General features: G+C 39.3%; 1 protein-coding gene across 1 annotated transcript in view; it reads left to right on the forward strand.

Moving 5' to 3' along the window:
• The window catches only part of BTC (betacellulin), a 42,453-nt gene extending 39,770 nt beyond the window's left edge, over positions 1-2,683 (forward strand). Inside the window, exon 6 of the mRNA XM_059924030.1 lies at positions 818-2,683. The gene's annotated coding sequence lies outside the window, so the exon portion shown is untranslated. The remainder of the gene's footprint in view (positions 1-817) is intronic.
• Positions 2,684-23,904: the final 21,221 nt, after the last annotated feature.

The following is a 23,904-nucleotide window of genomic DNA, read 5'->3' on the forward strand; positions in this document are numbered from 1 at the left end:
GCTGGAAGACCCCAGCAGGCAGGAGCTGTAGCTGTGGATGGAAATAGCCACAGCCGGCACCTAAACGATGAAGGAGGCAGGAAGTGGAGAAAAATGCCCCCAAACCTTCTCTCCTCTTGCCTTCAGATCTTTGGCAGGTGCCTCCCACTAGCCAAACTCAGTGATAATCCAGAGGGCAAGGGAGCCCTTGTGATGCAATCTGCAGGTCAGCCTCCCCCCGCCCACCCCCCCCCACCCCCCCCCCCCCGCCCCGGAGCGCAGAGCAGAGCAGAGGAAGACTCAGGGGGGCAGACGGAGCATAAGTAGCTCAGTCAGACAAGGTAGTTTTGTCTGTAAGGCATCAAGCACAGCCAAACTGGTTTAAAATAAAGGAAATGTATTGGCTCGCGTGCACCGGCAGTCCAGAGGGAAGGTAGTATTCACACTTGCTGGTACCAGAGTTCCCACGCACAGAACAATTATTTCTGTCTTTCTGTTCACCAGTTGAAGAGTTGGCTTCATCTTTGGCTAATTCCTCTTAGGTCATAAAAGAGGCCAGTAGCAATCAAGGCCACATGCTTTCTTGTTCCCATCCAGCAAGTGAGAAAGGTGACTTTCTATAGCTCGCCCCACAGTACAAAGAATCTCCTTTCCCAGGAACTCCCAGCACATTAATAGGGTATAGTAAATGCTTATCAAGAAATTATAATAGTCTCCTAACTTATTACCAGAATGACACGAATGAATTGAAAACAAAAATGCTGGCTCTAGATATTTTTTGTAATTACGTAGTGCATTTCTTTTCAATGGCTTGCTCTTTTTTTCCTTTTTCCTGCAGTCTATGAAGGTACCTCCAGGCTGGTGGCAAGCTACAAAATACCTTACTCATTTGAAAATGGACAGACTGTGTCTCAGGAAAACAGCTAGCAAAATGAATTTTAAATAATGTATTTACTTTCTGTTTGTAATGTTAATTTGTGTTGTTTACTATTGTTTTTATAATAATAATAAGTAATTTTATTATTATATAGTATTTGGGAAAAGCACCCAGTTAAGAAGGGAAATTTTAATAAACTTCCACTTAAGTTTTGTCACCGGGATTACTAGTCAAACAAAAAAGAAGAGTAGGAAGGAGTTTAGATCTGAGGAATTGAATTAATAATAAAGCTACCATTTATCCAAAACTTACTATGTGCTAAGAGTTTGAAATACATCATTTCCTTAATTCTTTGAAGAATCTATGATCCTCATTTCTCATGTATAGAAACAAGCCCTAAGAAGTTAAATAATCTAACCCAGTTTTACAGTTAGGAATAGGTAGAGCTGAAACTGGAACCAAGATTTACCCAAGTTCAAAGTTTGTGCTGTTAACCATCATTTTTTTTCATTGAAGTTGTTGCAACCTAACTCACAATATAACCCAAGACTTCACACTAAACTGTGTTTTGCCATGACTCTGAGACACTGTTGCATTTTCCTGCAGAAACTCAGAATGCAGAGTCCTGGATATATGTTATTGTTACCATCATGCTTTCCGTAGTCTTGACTTTCATTATGCTTCTTTGCTCCTTTATAAATTCTCAGTGATATGCATACATTCTTACATTTCTAAAGCAAACAGATTTGCCCCATAGCTAAGGTAATGAGCAGAGATGGGAAGTAAATGCCTGACAGTCTTTAAGCCCCAGGTTAAGTGGCTATGCTTTCTAAAGGATAGATAATAGCACTGGAAGAGGCTATGTATCCCGGGGTAAATGGTCAGTGACAGTACAGCAGAGCCCAAGCAGACACTGGCTGTGACCATATCCTCATTTGTTCTTCTAAGAAAACAGTACCCGTGATTGCTCTCAGGTGAATTTTGGTGCAATCAAATTATGACCATAGTCATCTATTACTTGGGATCATCTTGCCAAATGCTCCTTCAACTCCAGATTACAGTTAATAAAGATTCTTTTTAAACCTGAAAAAGCAGAATGCACATTGAGCCAATATTCCATAGAATATGGAATTTCCTACATCGGCTGGGTGGATCATTTATAAAAACTGATGAGATGTCCTCAAATTGCTACACTTTGGCTGTTGTGCCTGTCAGCAAAGCAGCTTTTCCAGAATCTTTGTAAATTTTACTTTGCAGTGTAGACTCCATACCCAAAGTGAATCAGAGAATTCAGAGAAAAGGTGAAGTTGTATATTACCTTTTATCACATGTCATGTTTCAAGTGAGACTGAGACTGTGCTTATGTATAACACAGAAATAGCTCAAATATCAATGAGAGCTAACTAAAACAATGGATAATTTTCTAAATCCGTTTTTTCTCCTGAGAGTGACCATTCTTGAAATAGGATCAGTTTCAACCAATCCGTGTTGGATACACTTTATTTTCAAAAGCCTGCTCTGAGCTCCTTCATGTTCTTTCTCTTTCTCAGTCTTCATTGATACTAAGAGTGCTTGAAACAAACAAACAGAGGTTGGTTGACCAGTGGATTCTCTCAAGACAATTCAAGCTTGGGAATTTTCTTTTGATGCTAAAATATTAATGGTGTCTCTTGAAATTTGGTAGATCAAACTACCAAGAAAGTACTTCAGAGATTTTCGTATCTTTTCAAAATGTATTTTATAATTGTTTTGCATACGTTAAATGACCTTGTTTATGTAAACTGTCAGTATTATCATGTAATAAAATAAATTTATTTTTAAAACAAAGCAGATATGTTTACTTAGGAATTTTCTATTGTTACCATGAATTATTAATAGAAATAAATTTGAACATTATTGCCTTAAAAAAACTTATATATTATAGCAACTATCATTAATACGTTTGAAATAGTCTACTCTGACCACGTGTTTTCCTTTGAAACTAAAGAATTTGGAAGTGTGTGGTAGACACCTATGAGACTGTCTGCCCAACAGCCTGGCCATATTTTCTAACCTCAGCTCCCACCTCCAGCTGCGTTTGGTTGGTCTAAGGTGGGCACTTGATGAAATTGGGCCAATTGGAGTCATTCCCAGGGAAACTGGGAACTTGAAATAAAATTACTCTTCTTTGGGTTCATGGGGTATACAGACGTGTATTTTGACACTATTGGCAGTCATATTTTGCTCCGTGTGGACCAGAAAAGCGAAAGAAGCTGGTGAGAGAAGAATAGAGGTGAGAGGTGAGTTTCCCGGTAATCTGAGTTCGTATCCCATGCATTCTCAAAGTTTAGATTCATTCCATTCCTGTGTGCAGCCTCCATGAGACCTGTTAGTATCTTTATAATAAATTCCTCATTTGGCTTAAGCTAGTTCTATTTGGGTTTCTGTAACCTGGAACCAAGATCCTGACCAACTCTGGTGCATCACGAGGTTGTGGACAACAGTTTCTTAAAGAAGAAATGGCATCCTTTATGAAACATTATGTTAAGATCTCAGAGAGGAGGGTGACTTAGCCAGCTTAGAAGAAATCAGGGAAGGCTCCTGAAGGAAATTACATCCGATGACTGGCTCTGAGAAAGAAAGGTCTCTGCCCAAATCCTGGGTAAAGCCAGGTATTTCTTGGATCCTTGTCAAATTCTACAGAATTTCTTGGAAAGCTCTAGCAGTGGAGGGGCTAGTGGGTGTTGCTACAAGGGAATGTGAGAAGGGATGGAATCAAGGCTTCGTACCTTGTTCCGGAATGTCCTGTGCATGACAGGGTAAAATATATGGGCATATGAGCTGTGAGGTGAGGTGTTCCTGATTCCAATATTGTTATATTCTTAAGCAATGGGCTGAGATGGAGGAGAGCTTTTCTTTTCTTTCCTGAAGTGGATTATTTGGGCTTTTACATTTTCCACTCTGTATTATTGCCCATGCAGTAGGCAGGTTACATAGAGAGTAGAGTAAATTGTTCTGGGTCAAATAACTTGCTATTTGGATAAGGCCCTGGTCTGTGCAAAATTCTGTAAAGGAAGTCCAGGACATATTTCAGCGCTCATGGTTTTAAGACCAAACTATGGCCTTAATGAGACCTTCGTTTTAGTATATTTTGCAATACTCTATTATGAGAGCTTAAATATATTGGGGCATTGCTGTCACTCATTCATTCAAAAATATTTATTAAGTACCTACTAAGTGCCAAGTACCTTAGTTCTGGGACCTCATCAGTGGACAAATAGTGACCTCTTGGTCACCAGCTTATGTTGTAGTGGATATGATCTTTCATAGCATTGAATTTAAAACAAGGCTTATTCAAGAATTTATGTTATCCAGAGGACATAGTCATTAGACTTTCAACCTATACCACTGTCTTGCAGCATAAAACTCAAGATGAGCATTCACAGAACTCAGTATATGGTAGGAAGAGCAGATTTCTTTTGACCGCCAAATAATTTACATATTTTAATAATGACTGTCAGCAAAAAAGAGTATAACTCTGTTTCTTTGGTGTAGGAATCTTGGTTTATACATTTTTTTGTTATGGTTGATGAATATGGGTGCTATATTTGGGCATCTGTTCTGCTTCAAAGAATTTTCTATGCTTCAAGGCATTTTTTTCTGCAAAGAAAACCTGATCCCATGTGATCAACTTTGGCAGCTGAGCGTTGATGCTGGAACATAACGTGCGAATAGTCTATTCTTGTCTGTTTGCTAGTGTTACTGGACCCTGAGAATGTGTATCTTATAATAACATCTAGTTGACACTTCTGTAAGCTCACTCGTCCTCAGGACCTGTCGGCTATTGGTGTCTGAAGTACTCTGAAGTTCTACATTAGGAAACTAAATAAACGATACAACTCCAAAAACTGTATCAGCAATTAATTCCAAGAGATAAATTACGTTTATGCTATTGGAAATTTCAAAATGTGGATACCTAGGAATGTTTAAGCAACAATTACAGTCAGTACTTGTATTATAAAAGAAATGTTAGCCAAACATATTTTTAAAGACATTTTCCTCCATTTTTTTTCTTATACTTACTCAGGTTTAAGTTACCAGAAAAAAAGCACAACAGAGGTACTTCAGTAGGTGTTTTCCTTTATCTCTTTCTTCAGCTTATTTAAAAGAAGTCAAGGAAACAGAATTCTTCACAAACACAGAACTCATTGTTGCTTGCTACAGAAAGTGTAATTATTCTTGTGAGGTGTGTGCAGAATAATAAAATATTTTGAAGCTCTGTGATCCAAGCTGGGTGACGATATGTCATATGCTGGGTTTTAGTAAGAACCCTTCTACACGGAAACCCAGGGAGGTTCCGTTTCCCTGATGGAACTCAGAATGAGGCGTCGGGGGCAGTGGCAACCCTCAAAAACATCAACTTTCTTTGGCTTTAATTATTAATATTATAATTATTACTATTAATTGAATTGAATTATTAATACTATTTCACAGAAAGCTAATGTCAAGATAGGGATACCCTAGTGTTTTATTTTCCCTTCACGTGAAAGCAGACTTTGAGATGAGCACATGGGAACAGCTATTTATTTGGGAAATAGTTCCAGGATATACAAGTGAGCAAGAGGGGAAAATGAGGGAGAGAAGCATGAGAAGCTCCAGAAGGGCATGTTAGTGAGAGAATTACTGCTGTGGACAATGGGATTAATCCCACTTGGATCCACTGAGGAACCATGTGGAATGCCCCTCAGAAGTGTCCCACCAAGGCTTGTGTCAAGATGGACTTTCTATTTACAGACATCTGCCCCTCATTGGTTGAGGGTTAAATGCCCTATACTTTTGGGTTGTCCTGCTCACAGGTAGAGAAATCCTCTGCTATGTTGGAGAAAGCCTCCGGACAGAGAGACAGAGAATTGGAGGCATGTGATGTGGGAAAGTAGTGTTTCTAGATCTGTGGAGCTGACGTCCAGGTGACGATGGTGGCTTTGGCACATGGTTTCCTTGCAAGCCTGCCAGCCTCTCTCTTCCGCTTCACTGCAGTGACAGGGGTAGAAGGCAGGGTGCAGAAGGATGAGAGAGATGGAGAGAGGAGACAAGACACCCTCGGAGTATGAAGGCAAGCAGTGGAAATGGCTAGAATTTAGCTAGGGTCCTCAGAGACTATCCCCACACCACGCTTGTGTTTATTCCCTTCCTCCTTCCCTCACATCCTCCCTCTCATCTACTCTCTCTTTTTCTCTCTCTCCCCTTCTTCCTCCTCCTCTGCTTCTTCTTATAATCAATTTTAATTTCACTCATCTTTCAGATAATGCCTACCACAAAGTTTAAGAAATTAACTGTTATTTTTAAAGACTAAGAGTTCCCACAAAATAAAATAAGATTCTTTCTTCTAAATGACCTCTCTCTAGACTGTTTCCCACCCTAAGCTGAGCAAAAGCAATCACCTGCCTTCAGCAAATACACACAGAATTGCCCAATAAATATAGGTTGCCACGGAAACCAAACCAAAAGAGAATAGAGAGATAAGATTGAATATTAAGGATTTGTTTGGCCTCAGTGACATTGTTTTTCAAAAACAAAATTCTATGAAAGTGTAAACCATTGTTCCCTTTCAGAGATATACCAGGTGAATCCTAAGCCATCCCTGAACCTTTAGTTTCTGTGCAGTTTAGTGCTTTTTCACCAGCCCCTCCTCTATCTCCTTTTTCCCCTTCCCAGGAGCTCATAAAAGAGCAATTGCAAATGACCTCTGGTGGCAGCATGCGTTGGTGGTAGTGGTGTGGTGGACAGGAAAAGGGACTTGGAGTCAGATAGACCTGGGTGTGCATCTCAGCTTTGTGGTAATATTTTCGCATCAGCATTTTGACACTGGAGACTCTAATTACCTAGGGTATCTTGACAATTTATTCTGTAAGTTGAAATACTCTCATTTTGTTTTTAAAAGATGAAGAGCTTCAAGGACCAGTGCATTTTTCTCTGCACATCTTATTGTTCATATTCAAATCTGAGACTCCTTTCCTGTTAATAAGCATAATTTGCTTAGTGCTATGGTTAAAATATTCTGACGCAAGTCATTCAGAGTGACGAGAATTCTTACCTATTTCTCCACAGCTCAGAAACTTCTCAGGAAATTCATCTTCACTGAAAAGACCAAGGGATAATATTACCAATGGTAATATTACTATGTCAAGTAGCCAAGGGCTGTTTCTTGAGGTTCCATGAAGGCAATTTTTATTGGAGCTTAGGGAAGCATCATGGGGTGAGGCTGGAACCAGAAATTGCATGTTTGAGTTTCAGACCATGGAATTTGTTAGCTAAATGAACTCGGGCAGGTACTTATACTTTTCTAGTCTCAGTTTTCTTATAAGTCATAGAATAATTTCTAAATGCCTAATCGGACTCTTGCAGGGTTTCTTTATTCCTAATATAAGCTAACATTCATATAGTATATATTATGTGTCAGGAATTGTTCTAATGCTTCACATAGGAACTCATGGAATGCTCCCAACACCCTTACGCACAAGTACTTAGTGTTTTCCTGCAGAGGAAGCTGAAGGACACGAGATGAATGTCTTGCCCAAGATCACATACCTAGTTAAGTGGCAAATCCAGGATCTAATGCAGGAAGTCTGGCTCCAGACTGTTACCATCACTAGAAAATATTTATGAAGTACTTACTAGTACTTACTGATTTCCTAGATACAGTATTAAGCACTTTACAAATAAAATCTAATTTGTTCCTATTTGTTCTTATACCTATAAGAACTCTATGGTATCGGTACTATTACCCAGGTGCAGAGAAGGAATTAGGTTCAGAATCTGAGCTCAAGGAACTTGCCTGTGGTCCTATCATTCACAGGCAGAAATTATTTCTTTTGCTTATAATATTCTCCTTTTACTGCTCACCCTCTCCTTTGCTGGATAAAATTCTCATCATTCTTCAAGTCTCAATGTAAACATTGTTTCTTCTAGTAGTCTTTGCTGAAACCCTATACTAGGCAAATTTGGACTAAAATGGACAGAGATAGTTCAAAATAAAAAAATTATCTCAGTCCCCACATTTTTATAAGTAGGAAGGAAGCAGTCTGAGAAATCCGCTTAGTTGCAAATGTGTAATTTCATATGGAGAATGAAGGACATCTCAAGTGATGGAGGAAAGGGTGTAGGGACTGGAAACAAGAGACATAAACAATGGACAAAGTAACAACTCCCTGGGAGCAGAGTTGCCTTCTAACCAGTGATCATTCCTTTTCCCCACAGGAGGGATATCTGACGATGTATACTCAGCTGGATTTCAGAATTGCTATGGAAAAGTGACTGCCATGTTGTCCTGTTTCTTCCATTTTTGAATGAGAGTCCTGTTATGGTTATTTTGTACCTGTTTTTTCATTGCATGTTAGGTGTGTCAAAAGCAGTTATCTTCTTGTAAGTTTAAAGGTCTCTGAATGAAGGAAATGTGCACCCAAGATGCCACACTCCAGAATTTCTTCTACATTTGAACAGGATACAAATTGCAAGGTATTAGATCCTGAGACTGATACTGCGTTGGATCAGACTTTAGGAACAGTTACGGGGAGTTCAGTGTATTTTGCATTGGGAATGGACTGTGGTAGATGAAAACAAAATAGCCACACTATTCAGCAGTTCCTTCTATCAAGAGGTGGGATCCGTTCTCCACCTTTACATATAGATTTACCTATGGGACTTGCTTTGGCCAATGGGGCGCTAGAAAACAGAGGCTTGAGAAATTCTTGTTCATTAAATTTTCTCTTTCTTGTTTGGGAATCCTCCATGTGAAAAAGCCTGGATTAACTTCCTGTAGGATAAAATTTGATGTGAAGAAAGTCCTCACTGAGCTCCGAGAACCCACAGAATCATGAGCTAAATGAAATGGTTGTTGTATTAAATCATTAGGCTTTGAGTTGGTTTGCTATGCAGCAAAAGCTCACTGATGTTGGTTGGATTTGCACGGATAGACAGTAGAGAGGAGGGAGTTCCATTTCTATCTTTAATAATATAGCACTAAGTGAGTAGCAGTTGTAAGACAATGCAGGGAAACTTACATGCTGTAGCAGCTTTTCTCTCCAACTTCTGGATTTAATGAACACACACACACACTAAACTATGCTAATCCAGAATGTACAGAGATCTCTATCTATAATAATCAGGTATTCCAGTGAGGATTATGCTGTGAGATGATGCATTTAGAAGAAATCTAAGCTAACAAACCAACTGATGATCACACCCGTGAGATAGTCAAGAGACAAACTTAGTGTACTGAATGAAGCAATAAGAAGTAATTTCATTCTTTCAATCAATATTTTACTAGATGCCTATTGTGTGCCATAACTGGGCAAAGGAAGACAATATGTAATTCCATTAGTGTATTGTAATTGTAATTTAAAAATTTACTTTCTCAGGCATTTGCTATATTTGGAAGCTCTAACTAAGGGCTCAATAATAAGGAAATAACTCAATAAGATCAAAATAAAGTCTTATCTGGGCAGTAATTTCACAGTAAATTTGGTTTGATAAAAATTTCACATGAATCATTTTTTAATAGACACTCAAGCACTGTGAACTCTTTGCAAGACAAATGTCAAGGAAATAAATGTTATGCCTTGCTAATTTTAAATGCATTTGCAATATGGCATCTACTATAAAGGAAATACTTTTATCTGATTTTTGCAATTTATTATCCTTTTCTGCTTTTGAGGTTGAAGAGGCATTACAGTTACTCATAAGCTTTTTAATTTTCCCTTTTGATATAGAATTCTTACTTTATTCTTATTGAAAGAGTTCTTTAAGAATTAGGTAAAAATTAATAAATTAAAATATTCTTAAAATTTCTTCACATTTAGAGTCTGATTCATTTAAGTCACTTTTAAAAATAAACTATTTTTTAGAATGAAATAAAGATTCATGGAGAAATTGTGAAGATGGAACAGAGAGTTCTCATTTACTCCACACTCAGTTTCTCCTATTATTAACATCTTATATTAGTATGGTATGACTGTTAAAATTAATGAACCAATATTAATATATTACTATAAACTAAAATCCATGTTTGATTCAGATTTCCTTAGCTTTTGCTTAGTGTTCTTTTTGCTTCTTTGTCCTAAGTTCCCATCCAAGATATCACATTATATTGTATCATCAAGTTTCCTTAGGCTTCTCTTGGTTGTGACAGTTTTTCAGCCTCTCCTTGTTTTTGAACTGGGAAGTCTTGAGGAATAAGGTATTTTGTAGAATGTCCCTCAGCTGGGATATGTCTTATATTTTTCTCATGATTAGACTGGGATCATGTGTTGTCAGACGAAAAACACAGAAGTAAAGTACCATTTTCATCACATCGTATCCATGGTACATACCATCAACATAACTTATCACTGCTGATGTTGACCTTGATCATCTGGCTGAGGTAATGTTTTTCCAGGTTTCCTCATGTTAAATTACTCCTCTTTTCACGTTTTCCATAATATAGTCTTTGGAAGGAAGTCATTATGTGTATTCTACACGTAAGGGGTGAGAAGCTATGCTCCACTAACTTGAGGGTGGAGTATCTACATAAATTATTTGAAATTCTTCTACATGAGATATTTGTCTATTCTCCCCCTATTAATTAATTCATTTTTAAAATTATTTAATCATTTATATTAGGATGGATTCATGGATATTTATTTCATACTTTGGGTTATAATCTAACATTACTGCTTATTTTGTTGCTTAAATTGTTCTAGGTTTGGCCGCGGGAGCTCTTTCATTTGACACCTGTGACCATTTGACCTATCCTCATCATTGTGGGGTCTTTAGTTTGTTCATAAGTTTTTGAATGACAAGCTCTAGCTAAATTTCATTTTAACTTGGAAAAATGACTGGAAAAGAGACTTTCTCTTTCTATTTCTGTCCTGCCTTTGCCTCTGTCTCTCTTCGCCTCTGTCTCTCTCGTTTCGCTTCCTTTATTCATCATGATCTGAAAATAAGAAAGGATAGGTGATCTCAAATTTTGCAGTTTGAAGGTAAGATAACTCTTCTTGGAGCCTAGCCAGTGGTTCTCAAATGTTAGTGTGCAAAAGAATAATCTGGAGAATTTGTTAAAACTGCAGACTCTTCCTCGCTGTGAACTGGACTTAATTAGGTCCTCCACAAATTCGTATCTTGAAGCCTTAACTTCGACCCAGACTGTATTTGGAGATAGGGCTTTCAGGAGGTAACTAATTAAGGGTAAATGCAGTCATAAGATGTGTTCCTAGTCTGATAGGATTGGTAGTTTTATAAGAAGAGGAAAAGAGAGAGAGATCTCTGTCCACATGCACAAATCAAGGAAAGGTCGTGTGAGGACACAGTGAGAAGGCAGCCATCAGCAAGCTGGGAAGAGAGCTGTCTCTCACCAGAAACCAAATTGGCTGGCGCTTTGATCCTGGACTTCCCAGCCTTCAGAACTGTGAGAAAATAGATTTCTGTTGTTTAAGCCACCTGGTATGTGATATTTTATTATGGCAACTTGAGCTAACACAACCTCCCCTGCTCCCCACTACCACCACCATTTTGATTTTTAGGTGAAGGACGGGGGATGTAAGGATTCTGCATGTTAGCAAGAACTTCAGGAGATGCTGATGGAGCCTCTGAGGGCTTTTCCTTGAGAATCAGTGAGCCTAGCAGTGGAGGAAGAGCGTTTGCCATGCTCTCTCCTGAAGGCAGGTAGCTGTTTCGCTACACACATTATTTCTTCTTTTCTGGTGGCTTATACTATTTGAACACGTATAACTCACCTACTGTTTGTGATAAGAGGGGTATAGATTTCAGGAATTTACAACACATTTATCATAGGACAAACACTCATATCCTCAGGATTTATGCTCAGAGTTAGGTTTTACATTTAAGCGTTTGAGTACATACGAAGTCTCACTTTTTTTCCCCTGCAGGGTATGGAGGATTAAGGACCTCAAGACATAGCATTTTAGGGCTAGAAGGGAACTGAGAGATCATCAACTCTAGTCTTCTTTTCCCTTCATGTACAGAAAAGAAAGTGGGACCATAGAGGATTGGATTGTCCCAAGTCACATGATTATTGGTGGTGGAGCTAGGTCTAAAAATTGTTTTCCTATGTTTCATTAAGACAGACACAATTGAAAGTAATTGGTTTAAGTAAATTTTAGTGAAATAGACAATTTTGGACTAATCTTTCTGTTTTCAATTTTTTACATCAAGGTACAATTGCATTCAAACTTCAAGATTATAGCTTTTGTGAGTTACAAAAGTAGACGCTATACAATATCATGTTTCCCGTTTGAAGGTCTGTTGTTTAAGCTACATTTATTTATTTTTAAAATTTTTTTTAAATTAAAAAAAATTTTTGTTCTTGGAGTATAATTGCTCTACAATATTGTGTTAGTTTCTGCTGTACAACGAAGTGAATCAGCTGTATGTATACATATATCCCCTCCCTCTTGGACCTCCCTCCCAGTATTAAAACTGACACTTAGCTCTTGGCTTAGCCAAGCTGAATCTGAGTACAATCAGTAAAGTTGGCTTCTACTATGATCCAGGCACCTAGATATAGAAGGACCCAGACTTGGAAAGTGAAGGGGGTGGGCAAGGTCTCATGATAGACATGATACTGGGGAAAACCTTTGTTCAATTAATTTAGGCAATGTTACCTATTATGCATAATGAGACACTATTCATATCCTTTTTAGGATGCTTCATAAAATGCAACCAACTAGCCAAAGAAAGACCACCTTGTCACTAAAGGTGACACTAATTCTAGATGAGCCTGGAGCTGCGAGGTAACATTTTATGGTTGTTTAAAGATCACTGGACTAGATTTGAGTCTTGGCTTTCCCCTTACTAGTAGTGTGACCTTGAGGAAGGCACTTTACTTCTCTTGTCTTCCGTTTCCTTATCTGTAAGTTGAGGGGACTGGTTTCAATATTGTTAATAACCCTTCCAGATTTATAGGTGCCACAACTATGGATCTGTCATATCTGGACCCTCTCTAACAAACAGGGCCCAGAGTGAATTAATTTATCTTAAAAAAAAATTTCTTTCCATCCTGGAACTTTGACGTGGCTTTCAGAATTCTTTGTCGTTAGAACTGGGGAAGAGTTTTCAGGCCATTCACGTTTTAACTGTTATTTTATGATGTACTGAGGCCATTTCATAAATGAAGTGCTCAGCACCGCAGAGCTGGCAGATGATGCCTTTAAGCTGGAAAAGAGATGGCATCTCAAGAGGTGGTATCTCATGTCACGGTTGTTTACCAGAGCTGTGTGTCTGTGTGTGTGGGTGTGTGTAAGGAGTGATCTTTGAATAACATTTGGAAGTAGATTCTTTATATATCTATGTTTATAGATACATATTTCTCTCTCTTTCTCTATATATATCTATTTCTACATATTTTATAAATTTCTATATATCTATATTTTTATATATATAGAGAGAGAGATCTAGATATAGAGATACAGAGCAATATAGACCTAGATGTAGATAGATAGAGAAACATTTTGGGTATTTAAAAATAACTATAGATAATTATATTATTATTATTAATATATTTGATAAAATATATTAAATATAAGCATATGTTTCTCCTCCTGGAATATATAAATAGATAAATATCTCTATATATTATATCCATACATATCATATAGATATAGATACATATATATAGATATCTATATATCTATCTGTCTGTCTGTTACCCAGGAGGAAAAAAATATAGATGAGACTGATGGAAATGCTTCTCTCCAGAATGTGTCCCACTAAGGCAGATGGGCAGGAATCGTCTGTACAATAATGGTGTGGTGACGTGATTAATTCATGGATGTGCCTGACCTTTCTCTCTCTCTTGCCTGCCTCTCCTGTCTCCGGGGAGGTTCTTGCCTTGCTAAGCTGGTAGTTTGGGCTTTTGTGATAAAGAATCCAGAGGACATAGGACAGGAGAAGTGGGATGAGATGGGATTGAACTGAGGTAGGAGTTTTCCAGGGAGCGTTGGTAAGAGAAGTGCGGCACACAGGAAGTGAGAGAAGCAGCTGGGAGATGGGGGGAGGTTCTAAGAAGCATTGTCACTGTCACGGTTCCTATGTCCCCTTCCCAAGATTTGGTAAATCCAATGACTTCAAAACTCCCTTTTGCTTCTGAACTCTGTTTTGGAGGGCAAGGCTGTTTGGTGACTGAACCACACAAACAATGGCTCAATAAGTGTCACGATAGTTGCAACCCTTTGCAAGGAGAACCAAAGGGCCTGCTGAGGAGAGCATGGTGGAGACCTTTGGAAGTGACTATCTTTGCTCTTGGAAGTCAGCATTAAGGCTCTTGATGTGATGTTGAAAAGACTGGGGCTAGTACTCCAGGGGCACAGATCAGAAACCCCGCGAGAACAGGGCTTGCCCCGGTTTTGATTGCTGCTGTATCTCCAGTACCTGCTCTGCAGAAGGCTTTTTGGAAAGAACGAATGTTGAGTAAATAGGAGAGTCTGTGTATGCAGGGTTTGTCTTACGTCACTGATTTACCTTTAGTGAGGGGAGTTAATCTAGGGACTGGTTCTCTGTATCCTAAGTTTCCTGAGAGAGAGAAGCAGCAAATACATAAGAAGTTTGGAATTGAGAAAAATATTGAAACTATGTGGGAAAATAGAAGTGCTGGTCATGGAGGAGGCTTCCTTGTAATTCACTTACCTATGGCTTGTGACATTTTGACTAAAAGATGAGAAGGGAGAGGGACCGTGTGTGTGGTCGTTGGTCTCCTCTATAGGAAGGAAATAATAATTGTCTCCCCAGCAAAGCTGTTGTGAGGACTAGATGTGATGAATGTTGATATAAAGTATTGATGGGACAATACATCAATACAATACACCTTATTATTAGAGTCACCATTAACCAGTCCCGTTTTTCAATTCTTAAACAATAACGCCCTGCCCCAAATCCTACTTCTTTCTAGCAAACTCTTATGTGGGTTAATGCATGTAACAAATAAAAGCTGGGGGGTGGAGACCCCAGGTGTCCCCTAAGGCCTGTGCTTGGAGCCCTCCAAACTCTTCCAGGTGCATCATGGAAACCACCGAGCTGGTCCAAGTCCCCCTTTACAGCTGCAGGACTGGGCACCAGTCATGATTTGCTGAGAAAACCAGTTCTTTTCTTAAGCATCTCTCTTAAGTCAGTGAAATTAGTTTTTCTCAGAGAAGGGGAAAAAAACAGGGTTTAAAATTTCTCTGATCCCAAGAAAAATGCTTAACCTGTCTTTTTTTTTTTTCCTTTTTTTCTCACTTGACTTGACTCTCTCTTCTCACCCTGTCTTGCTTCCTTCAGTAATTAGCTCTGCAAGGAAATAACTCACGTAGCGAAAAGATCTAGAAGCTCAGATGTGAAAAATAAATTCTAGCCAACATGGATATGTGTGATTCACAGTTGCTTTAAACCCACAGAAACTTGTTTGCACAAATTATTAACAACTTTTAATAAACAGACTTTACTCTCCATGGCTAAAAATATTCCAGTCAGTCTTTAGTTGAAAAGATAGATATGATAGGAATCTATCCCCACGGCAACAGTACTTTTCAGAGTACTTTTTAAGACAGTGATCTGTGACAGCTTTTGAAGATGTTTAGGGGGGTTGGGTTTCACGACTAGCTAGGTTGTGTTTCACAAGAAATAGAAAGGACACAGAGCTGTGTCTGTGGATTTTGAATTATCAGCTGGGTGAGCCTCACCTTAATTATATTCAGGGGTGAACCTAATGGTGCTTGTGATGATAAAACTGAAACTCTTTAGAAAGATAAATGCCATTTCTCCGTATGTAAGCTTCCAAACCTAGTCTCTGCCTGAATAGGAGACCACATGCAAGGGCTTGGTAAGAATAATAAAGATTTATAGTTATTTAGAATTCATCCTGAGTCAAACACAAGGTTCCTTGGGCCATCTCGCAAGTCAAAGGAGACTAAGAATTAAATTAATCTCAGCTAAAAAAGATGCAGCTGTATAAATGCAGGTTATATTAGAAACTGTCTTGCAGTGCTGGCTTGCTCAGTTTCACTGTGATGGAGACATTAATAAGCCATAATGTAAATGCCCTTTGCAGCCCTAATGACTCCAGAGAGGAGTCAAGCAAAGTTAGGGGAGCTCACTTTGTGCCGCCAGGCTCTTCACCAGTGACTCTTAGATCAGGTCTGGGACACACTGAAGGCAAAGGAGGCAGCTTTGATGGTAAGTAAGCACCGAAGTGAAGAAACCAGGGCCCAGATTTCCATTTTAGAGCATAAATACAAATTGAATGCAATTTAAGTCACCCCCTTTATTCTTACTGTTTTCTGATTTTGAAGGGGAAGATTGCTTATCGTCAAAAATTTCCAGATGCACAAAAAAGTATAAGACAGGGAAAAATCATCCATTATCACCAGCCAGAGGTGATGTCAAACTGATCTTGATATTTTTCTGATGCAGTAGAATCAGACTTTTAGAAGGACTAAGGTATCTTTAGAGGTCAGGTTGCCAGCCCCTTGGTTTACAGATGAAGACCGTGTTTAGGCAGGTCAGTCTGTGCTGAGCCCACACAGCCAAGCGAGCCCAAGATCGCAGACTGCTCATGCAGGATGTTCTGCCCAACATTACTGTGTTCAGTTATTTTATTTTGTTTTCTCATTATTTCAGGGAAATCATTAAGTCCTCCAGTCCCCAAGATTTCTCAGAGAACAACAGCTTGCAGAAAGCAAACACACGTTCTGAGTTACAGACAAAGCCGGGACTGTTCCAATGTTAATGACCTAAATGCATCTTATAACTTGGACTGTCTTTATAAAAATACTAATTAATAGTAGGCTTGGTAATTCCCTGGTGGTCTAGTGGTTAGGAGTCTGCGCTTTCACTGCCGAGGGCCCAGGTTCAATCCCTGGTCAGGGAACGAAGATTCCACAAGCCGCACGGAGTGGCTTGTGGAAACAAAAACAAAAACAAAAACAAAAAATACCCAAAAAAGAAAACCCCAGTAGGCCTGGGCAAAAAAGTTATTCTCATCAAAAGCACTTTTATTTTTTCTCTAGTCATGTGCTTGATCTCCCTATTTTCATATTTGAGAGGGAGGAACAGTAAATTAGACTTTAATCCCAGTTACTTATCCTGGAAGATGCCACTGGAGTGTCTCTGAGTAATTAGGGAGCAACTCAGAATCTACAAACCCAGGAGCATTTTCAGATGATCACATTCTTAGGAACTCTTATTTTTGGAGACTCCATTCTTCACCATACCAAATATATTAAAATATACCCACTTTGCAAATGACATATGGTTCTGGGCTATAAAATTCTCAAAAGGATTTTTATAAAGTTGAGTACTGTTAAGAACTTATGGTCTTATGATATAAACTTTATTATTGTTTATATGAGAATGAGGTGTGTATGACAAGTTGGCATATGTATGAGTTTCCTAGAGCTGCCTTAGCAAACTGCATGGCTTAAAGTAATAGAAATATATTATCTCACAGTTGCTAAGGCCAGAAGTCCAAAATGTGTTTCAGTGGGTTAAAATCAGGGTGTTGTCAGGGTCATGTTCCCTTTGGAAACTCTAGGGAAGAATCGTTCCTGGCCTCTTCCAGCTTCTGTAGGCTGCCAGCATTCCTTGGCTTGTGGCTGTATTACTCTAATCGTCCCCATTTTCACTTTGCTTTCTTCTCTAGGTGTATACTCTTCTGTCTCTCTAAGGACACTAGTGATGATATTTAAGTCCCACCCAGATAATGCAGGATTATCTCCTCATCTCAAAATCCTTAACGTAATCATATCAGCAAAGATCCTTTTTCTAAATACGCTAACATTTATAGACTTCTAGAGACTAGGACCTGATATTTTGGAGGCCACCATTCAGCCCACTACAGTACAGTATTACCTTTTGTAGCTATTCAACTAAACTTTTATCAGTTTTGATTTAGTAAGCTTTTTATTTCTCTGTGTTGGTACCAATATATTTTTCCCAGTCTCAGACTTTTTGTGGGCCCTTCAGAAACTTCTAGCTTTGGGCACTTTGCTCATCCTGGATAAAAGCTCAGAAGAGAGACTTTTCCTTATCTACAGCCAGGTTGGTTGACAGGACTCCTCTCATTGCCACTGTAATTGGAGCAGGCATTTTTCTAGGAGGCATTTTGCTGGGAAGCATTGACAAAGGAGGAGATGCCTTTCTACAGGGTCCTTGGATGTCATGTTTCTGCAGCAGCAAATAAGAGAAATACAGGGAGTGAAACACTTGCTGTCATGTAAAGTCCAGGCAGAGAAGCAATATACTTTAAAGCCCAAACTTCGAGCAATTTCTTGCATTTGCCAGCTCTCAGGGACTTACTGTGCTGCCAGACCCCCTGCCAGGCCCTTGTCAAGAATTAGTTCTAACATATCTTCAAATAATCTTTACTTTATAGATGAGGAGATCAGGTGCAGAGAGGTTAAGTAATTTGCCCACGTCACCTGGCAAGTGGTTAGTAGAGCCAGAATTTGAACCCAGGTCTGTCTAGCTGCAAGGCTCTATTTCTTTTCTGTGTACTGTGCTGTAGCATTTCAGAAACAAAGAAAAGAGTACATAAAACATATGACAAAGAAGTAAAAAGTGTAGCCTTAAGGACAACAGGATTAGAACCAGGACAGAGACTTGACCTCTGTTACTCCAAATTAGTCTTTATTTCTATTCTGGGATGTACTTGAACTACTTCTGCGTGTTGTGAGAGGGAGAGAGAAAAAGTGTGTGTGTGTGCGCACGCACGCACGTATGTGTTTATTTGCTGTAATTAATCACATAGTAGGGGTGTTAGCCTTTTCAAGTAAACTTCTTTTGTGTGATTTTTAGTCTTTGAGTGTCTGGAATTAAAAATAGCTCCCTCACATAGTGTTACTGCCTAACATTGATGGATTCAGTTAATATTAAGGGTCATTACATACAGATGGCCAATAGACACATGAAAGATGCTCAACATAACGAGTTATTAGAGGGCTTCCCTGGTGGTGCAGTGGTTGAGAATCCGCCTGCCGATGCACGGGACACGGGTTTGAGCCCTGGTCCGGGAAAATCCCACATGCTGCGGAGCGACTAGTCTCGTGAGCCACAACTACTGAGCCTGCGCGTCTGGAGCCTGTGCTCCACAACAAGAGAGGCCGCGATAATGAGAGGCCCGCGCACCGCGATGAAGAGTGGCCCCCACTTGCCACAACTAGAGGAAGCCCTAGCACAGAAACGAAGACCCAACACTGCCAAAAATAAATAAATAAATAAATAAAAATTAAAAAAAAAAAAAAAAGCAAGCCACTAGTGTGAAAAAAAAATGCAGTTTTAAAAACTCTGCTTTAAAAAACAAGTTATTAGAGAAATGCAAATCAAAACTATAATAAAGTATCACCTCACACCGATCAAAATGGCCATCATTAAAAAGTCTACAAATAAGAATGCTGGAGAGGGTATGGAGAAAATGGAACCCTCATACACTGTTGGTGGGAATGTAAATTGGAACCACTATGGAGAACAGTATGGAGGTTCCTTAAAAAACTAAAAATAGAGCTACCATAGGATCCAGCAATCCCACTCCTGGGCATATATCTGGAGAAGACCATTATCCAAAAAGATCCATGCACCCCAATATTCATTGCAGCACTATTTACAATAGCCAAGACATGGAAGCAACCTAAATGTCCACCAACAGATGAAAGGATAAAGAAGATGTGGTATGTATACATGATGGAATATTACTCAGTCATAAAAAAGAATGAAATAATGGCATTTGCAGCAACATGAATGAACCTAGAGATTATCATATTAAGTGAAGTAAGTCAGACAAAGAAAGACAAATACATATGATATCAATTATATGTGGAATCTAAAATATGATACAAATGAACTTATTTAGAAAACAAATAGACTCACAGACATAGAAAACAAACTTATGGTTACCAAAGGGGAAAGTGGGGGGGAAGGATAAATTAGGAGTTTGGGATTTGCAGATACAAACTACTACGTATAAAATAGATAAACAGCAAGGTCCTCCTGTTTAGCTCAGGGCACTATATTCAATATCTTGTAATAAGCCATAATAGAAAAGAATATGAAAATATATATATATATAACTGAATCACTTTGCTGTATACTGGAAACTAACATGACATTTTACTTCAATTTAAAAAATTTTTTAAAATATTACGGTCATTAGCACTGTGCCCAGAGTGGATGGACCAGGAAACTCACAAGCCTCACAGAAGTATTTCCTAAATGTTAATAATTTGTTTGTTTAATAATTCTACTTCTATCTGTACTGTTGTCTATAGTATCATTTATTCAATACTCCTTTAATACTTGCATTTTAAATTTATATTTATTTTAAAAGGCACCTCTATCACATCATTGGAAAATCAGTATCACCTACTAGAAGTGGAAGGTAAACAACAAATATTAATTCAATGAAAAGAAAATATTTCTAAATTCTGGCCAGGCAGTGTTAGCTGCCCCAGGAACCGGTATGGTGCTTGCGTCATTATTGTTAGAAAGGGAGATTAGCACGTGTTAGAGGGGTGGTAAACGTACATTGGCACTAACCCCAGACTTCCTTCTTGACAAAATCTGCAGATTGAATGAGACCTGAAGAGGGAGTAACTCTCTCACCAGACGATTCAATGTGATTATCTGAATGACCCGAACCTTCCTTACTACCTGCTGTGACTCCCTTCCCTTTCAGACCTGGTCTAAGGTCTGAAGCTGAGACTTCATGTTTGTGCTGCTTTGACATCTGAAACTGGGAGGGCATTGAAGGGTCTAACCACAAGCCCCGCCCCCTCCTCTGGAGGAAGTCCACTGGCCAAACAGACCTCCTAATTACAGTGGCCAGGCACAGGGCCTGCTTATGCCTCACCGGCAGGCTTCAGTGCCTGTAGGATTATTAAAACAAGCCAATCACATTTTCTGTAGGAACCAGGGGTCACCTTACCCTCTTGCTACTGCAGAGCCTGCCTTGCCCAAGCCCTGCTTGTTCATTCCGTCCCCGAGTGAAACACTCCAGAGTGGCGAGCTTCGTCCTGCTCCACCAGGCTGACAATATATGACTAATAAACTGCTGTGATCTCTTCTCTCCAGTCTTAGATGTTGTGTGTCGAACCATCCCCATAATCCTAGGGAGGTAATCCTTCCCTCACCGGTGGAATGAAGAGGAGGTCATCACAACACTCCTCACTTTGGGAAATACTGCCATCCTATAGAATAGTACCCAGATAGATTCTCTTCCTATTTATAGGAGCCCACTCATTCCTGAAAGAATGACCAGACCATCACAGAACAGACAGAAATGTTGCAGATGTCTGTCAGGTAGTAAGCCCTTGAGATGAGAGAAGCTATCTTTTATTCCCTTCAGAGTCTTCATTTAACCTCATGAAGAGGACAGTGGGCTTATCTGACACATAATCAGTAGGTTCTTGGCTACAAGGTGTGACATGGGGACTTTTTTACACCACATTCTCTTTCCTGATGGTTCTGCCAAAGCATCTTTAACTCCTGTGATTGCACCAGTTAACATTCAAAACTCTTATTTTCCAAAGGTGACAGATAAAATGCTAAAAGTTGTGCAATGTGGTGGTTAAGAGCTCAAGGTCTAGAAGCTCAGGGATCAGACTACCTGGGTTCAAAACTGACCATTTATTTGTTGTGCGTTTAGGTAAGTTGCTGAAACTTTCTGAGCCTCAGTTTCCTTACTAACACTACCTTCCTCATGGGAGTGCAGTGAAGCTTAAGTGAGTTACATGTAAAGAACTTAGAATAGTACCTGGTACATAGTAAATGTTTAATAAATGTTAGCTATTATTATTAGAGAAGAAGCAACTCGCTACCCCTTTAACACTTGGGCTCAAATTGACTTTTTAAAGTCTTCCAGGTAGTAAGAACCTGAGGAACAAGGACACTGGACACACATATTTTGATGGGAATGTGGACATAGGGTACCTCTGCAAGGAAGGCTTGTAGCAGCATGAAGATTCTGGGTAGCTGGTACGGGAAGAAAGAATATGAAACAGGCAGGAGAGAGGAGTGAAAATAAGCTTCACTGTTCCTATATTTTGGAAGAATGGCTTATCATTCCACATTTTTGGGTGCTCAGGAAATGTCGTGGGTTGCCAGTGTGAGGTTGGTAGGACATGGCGCTCCCTTCCTTCCCTGAGGCACTAGTGCCTCCCTTGCTTTGTAGTTCCTTCTGTACATATCTTTTTCTACTAGTTTTTAAGCTTCTTGAGGGCAAGATGGTTCACTGGAGGAATAGCTTTCACTCACACTTCACTTGCCAACACTTGGCTACATGACCCCCACCTAGATTGGAGAAGTCGTCCACAGACGGGCAGGCTTTTGCTCAACCAATACTCAGGAATAAAAAGGAAGAAGGGGGATGAGGTTGGGAGACAATTAGCAGTCTTTGCACATTCAGTTAATTCTGGAATATTTACTTGACACTTCTGTGTGCTTGAGTGCTTCTTTTTTTTATTGAAGTATGGTTGATATATAGTAATATTATATAAGCTACAGGTGTATAATATAGAGATTCACAATTTTTAAAGGTTACACTCCATTTATAGTTATTATAAGATATTGGCTATATTCCCTGTGTTGTACAATATAACTTGTAGCTTATTTTATACCTAAAGGTTTGTACCTCTTAATCCGCTACCCCTACCTTGCCCCTCTTCCCTTCCCTCTCCCCACTGGTAACCACTAGTTTGGTCTTTATATCTGTGAGTCTGCTTCTTCTTAAGAATGAAGATCAGGTGGGGAAGGAGAGAGTAAGAACTTTGAGGTTGCTCTGTGTGCCCAGCTTTCTGAACCAGGCTATCTGTGACAGACACTTCATTTTCCTCGGAAGCCGCAGGTTTTTGGGGAGATTTTTGGTCACAGACCAAATAGCTTGAGAGCATTTTTTCTGTGGAAGAAAAATGTAAAGGGAAGAGGGAGCTAGGATTACATGTAAAGCATGGTATGTTTTCTTAAAATTAAATGGACATATTTTGGTTTCTGATGCAGTTCTGCCAAATATAGAAAGCATTTCAGAATTCTCTGAGAGCAATCTTAGCTTGGAATGTTAATGTCGACTTGAGAAATCATTTACAGCACCAATAGACAGACACATAAATGCAAACGAGGCTTTCTAATTCAGGAGTTTTCCATTTTGGGGTCATGAAAATGTTTTTAATTAAGCAATTTGAAAGCATTAATCAAGTGATAAAACTTCTGATGTGAATGTTCAAAATAAATGGCAATGAAACCAAAAGTCCATGTTTGTGGACAATCCATGACAGTCAGGGTAGACAGCTGGAGGTTTTAGAGTTGGAATAACTTCTTTTTTTCCTTCTTGCTTCTTACGTGGGTTGTGGCAATTCAAGGGTAATGCAGCCTGCCTATATGTTGCCACAAGGACTTCATTTGTTCTTTTCTTAGCTCCTTCATCACACTTAGGGATGATTGCCCCAATATAGTCTTCAAATGGGAGTGTAATGTTTGAGTTAGGAGAACAGGAAACAACTGGTTTCACAAGTAATATTCTCAAAAAATATCATATGAAAAAAATCCAGCAGTACACACACACACACACACACACACACACCAGTGAACTGGCTTTTAAAAATACCCCGAAGAAGCCTAGGGCTATGTTTTAGCTGAGTTTCTTCTATGTGAGTTAGAGGGTTGGATACATAAACTAGAGTACATCTGTTCACCCGGATATGATTTCTCCACGCAGGTACCACAAGAACAGGCTTCGAGGGATGTGATGGTTTATTTTATGTGTCAATCTGAGTGGGCCATCGAGTGCCCAGATTAAACATCGTCTCTGGGTGTGTCTGTGCGGGTGTTTCCAGATGGGACTAGCACTGAATTGGTGGACTCAGTACATTGTCTTCCCCCATACCCGCCCATGTGAGTGGACATCATCCAATTCGTTAAGGGACTGAATAGAACAAAAGGGTAAGCTGGGACGAAGTGAGAGAGTGGCATGGACATATATACATTACCAAATGTAAAATCGATAGCTAGTGGGAAGCAGCCGCATAGCACAGGGAGATCAGCTCGGTGCTTTGTGACCA

This window comes from Balaenoptera ricei, chromosome 5 (assembly GCF_028023285.1).
Source record: "Balaenoptera ricei isolate mBalRic1 chromosome 5, mBalRic1.hap2, whole genome shotgun sequence".
In the NCBI taxonomy this organism is placed as follows: domain Eukaryota; kingdom Metazoa; phylum Chordata; class Mammalia; order Artiodactyla; family Balaenopteridae; genus Balaenoptera; species Balaenoptera ricei.